The sequence below is a fragment of the Marmota marmota genome, unplaced genomic scaffold, assembly GCF_001458135.2.
Source record: "Marmota marmota marmota unplaced genomic scaffold, marMar, whole genome shotgun sequence".
NCBI lineage: Eukaryota > Metazoa > Chordata > Mammalia > Rodentia > Sciuridae > Marmota > Marmota marmota.
In genome coordinates this window covers 8,742,134-8,745,969 of record NW_026000241.1, presented here as the reverse complement: position 1 = coordinate 8,745,969, position 3,836 = coordinate 8,742,134, and positions in this window count along the sequence as shown.

The following is a 3,836-nucleotide window of genomic DNA, read 5'->3' as shown; positions in this document are numbered from 1 at the left end:
AGGCTGGCAGTTGGGCAGCAAGTAAAAGTTAATGCAGAATAGAATGCAAATAAGCAGTCCCTTTTAAGGCCGAACAGTAATGAATATTGTTCAACAGCCCCCAACCCCTAGTGAAAGGGTTTAGGGACACTCAGGATCACAAAGATCAGGATGGGACAAACACTCAGGTTACAGGTGGGGAGCCCAGGCTAAATTTCCCAGTTACACCATTGAGGACTCAAAGGGTTGGAGGAAGTCAGACCAGAGCTGGAGGTGACCTTGCCCTGCCCACCCTACCCTGAGTCCCTTATCCCTGGCCCATGAACTCTACTGCCTCATGGAAATCTAACCAGGGCCTCTGCTCCCTCTAGGTCCTTAACTGGTTCCTATTTCTTCCTATGCCTCAGTTTACCTTCTTGAAATAGGCAAAGGGGTGGCATGAAAGTCTCCGAGGTGCTTGGTTCCCTTACACCTCAGAGGGGAAATGAGTTTCTTCCTTCCAGCCTCTATTTCCAAGGCAACTGAAGGGAGAGGGACGGAAGTGATAGGGAAATTACCACAGAGCCCAGGGTTGGGGGAGGGGCTGGTAATCCCTGGTGTTGTTATGACATCTGGGGAGCTGATGGGAGAGTGTGAGGTCCCCATGGAAACAGGGTCAGTTACTATGGGGACCCTGGAAGGAAGTTCCCAGTTTCCATAGTGATGAGACAAGGGGATGGTTAAACTCCCTGAAGGGTGTTATGGAGACCAGAAGGCCCACCCTTCCCCTCTGTTTAGTATCCTTTTTCCAGGTAAGGGCTAGAGACTGACTCACTATCCAGAATTGGAACCATCCTCAGTTGTCTCTGTCCCTGTCAAAAGGTCCATCTTCCTGTTTCAGCTCATGGTCTGAGGTCCTCCAGGTCTGACTTCCAGAAGCCACCTTTGGCTTGACATTGGCCTCCTCCTCTTGATGCTACATGGGGGATTCCCTACCTTAAGAGGCCATCCTGAACAGAACCCACCACACCTGTCTCATTTCTGCTCTTCTGTCTCTGGAGATAGGGTACTACCCATCATTGAACTGCAATTTATCCTACCTATTCTGAGCTCTTCCCTGAGGTCCATCAACATACTCCACCTCACCTGCGTAGGGCAACAAATTGGGGAGCAGCCCAGAAGACCTCAACTCTGTCAATGAGCCAAGGTCTGCCTCTAGATCGTACTCTCAGAGGGAGGTGGGCAGGGTTGCTTTGGAATGCCAGGAACTTGGGCAGGCCAGAGTCCTTGGATTGGAGCTCCCATCACGTCATCCTCACCTTGATCTTGGGGTGGATATGGCTGCCCACTGAGCAAAGGGGTCATTTTTAAAAAGTACTAAAGGGCCAGACATGATGGTGCACTTCTATAATCCCTTTCAGCCCATGGGAGGCTGAAACAGAAGGATACCAAGTTCCAGGCCAGTCTGGACAACTGAGTGACACCTTGTCTCAAAGTAGATAAATAAATAAAAAGGGCAGGGGATGTAGCTCAGTGGTAGAGCACCCTGGGTTCAATCCACAGGACTGCAAAAAAATAGATAAATAAACAGGCAGTGGAGGCTCAGAGGTTGACATTAACAAGCTGCTAACCACTATTCTGTTGGTAACCCCAACCTCTGAAGCAAAGCACATGTAGTAATGTAAGGGTGGGAATAGCCAGTAATGCTCTTGGGCCGGAACATGCAGCAGGTCTGGGGTGCCAAGGCTGGAGAGGCTGGGGACTTGCTCTAAATATGGAGCTGGAGCCAGGAGGATGACTGGCTGATTGGGCAGGGTGACTGATGTCTACTAGAGGCCCTCTGCATGCTGGGCCTTTAGTAGCCCCACCCATGCCTCCATGCCACAGCAGCCTGCCCTCAGGCCTCCCAAGTTACCTCAAGAGTTCCAGGAGACTAGCAGTTCCCTGATTACCCAATACTATTTGAGCCTCCCAAGCTCTCAAGAGCCCCTCACTCCCAGAACTCTCTGCATGTGCTCAGGGCTAGTTGGGCATGTGTCACTGCTTAGCAGATTAAGATCTTTATAGGGGTGATCATTAGTACTTGTCCTCTCCCATACCTATAGCCTTCTCCCCTGCCACAGGGCCCTGGCACCATTTAATTCCTGGGCTCAAGGGCCCTGAGATGCTCTTAAGCAGGTGTTCTTCCTCACCTGCCCCCCAGGGGTTGAGGCCCTAGCCTAGTCCTGTTGGGTAAGAGGCTGATCTAGCCCTATACCTGTTCATGCTCTGAGCAAGAAAGGGTAGGAGCAGCCAATGGGGCATAGACCCATTGAAGAAGGGCCTGGGGAGCCCAAGCACACAGCCACCCTTTTCAGGCTCTGGACACCCTCACCTGCAGCACTCCTAGCATGCTGTGCCCCCTTGGCCTGCTCTGTCTCTGGTCCTGGCTCTGCAGGGATTCCCATACCCTCAAGCATTACAGCCTCAAGCCCAGATCAGAGTTGGCCTGAGGCATCCCAGGAAGAAAAGGTGGGAACTAGAGAAGTGAGTTAGGCAGCTGCCCTCTTTACTGCCCAGTTCTACATGTTAGAGACTTCTTCGTGCCCCCTCCAGAGCCCATGAAGGCTGTCTTGAGCACCCTAGCTCTGAGCCCATACCAGTTCTCACCTACTGGAAGTTTACAGGACTGGACAAGCTTGGAGGGTGTGGTTCCAAGGGACAGAAAGCAGGAGTGTGCAGAGGCAAGAGACCCACCCAGGTCTGGGAAGGCCAATCCAGGAGATGACCCTGAGGAAGGTGGGCGGTTTCTGCTTAAGTACTAAAAGCCCAAGTCACAGTGGCTGTTGAGTGTGGGGTGGGCAAGCCCTGGACAGGAAGATATAAGTCACAGAGGAGAAGCAGCAGAGAGGGTGGAGAAGCAGGCCCTGGGCTCACTAGGGGCCTGGCATGCCAGGCTTAGAGTCAAGCCTTTATACTGTGGGTGGGGTGCAGGGTGGAATTTAGGCTTTCAGGTGCTCAGCTCAGCTCAGCTGTTACTGACAAAAGGCCCATATTCTGGACCAGAGATGACTAGTTTGATTGGGATGGTTTGGAGTAGAAATGACAGTATGGGGACATTTTTGAAGGCAGACGAGGGTCTAGGAAGCCACAGAGGTAGGGGTCATATGGTCAGCTTGTGCAGGCTGCCTAGTCACCAAGAGTAGACCTAGCCTAGAACCAAGGCCCAGCTTTCAGCATCTTCAGAGGTGCAGTTGAAACTAAGGTGGTGGATCTCCTCTGTGCTTCCTATTTTCCTACCTGTGATGAGAGGATTCAGAAGGGATGGTCCAGGAGTCCTGGCCTCTGGTGTTTCAGGATCTGGGCATTTTGTCTCCTTGCTGGTTGGCGGGGAGGGAGGCTGTCAGCAACAGAGAGTGAAGAGGTCAACAATTAATTGACCGACAAAAAAGGTCACAGTGTTGGGCAGAGTCCAGGTGGTGTAGCCAGGGCATTTGAGGGGTTAAAAGTATGGGTGAGTTCCTCATATGGTCCCTGGGCCTTAGGACCAGGTCATAATGGTATGGGTCTGCTCCTGGTGGCCATGGTCCTCCCTAAGTTGTCATAGCTTTGGATTGGTGCACAAGAGTGCACAAGGAAGGTGCCCAGCTGCAGAGTGGCTGGCTGTTCGATCTCAGTTTTTTGTAGGCCTGCTCCAGGTCTGCTGTGGGTCATGCAGGCCTATCTGTATGGTATGGGGGCCACAGGGAGCAAAACCCAGCAATTCATCAAAAGTGTGAGGTCCATGACCCCTGAGAACAGTTTCAGGCCGGCTGGGTACCGATGTGTATCTGGCCCCTTCCTCCCTGTCCAGTCCAGTCCTTGCCCTGCCTTTCTGACTCTAGGAAAGGAGGTTGCTT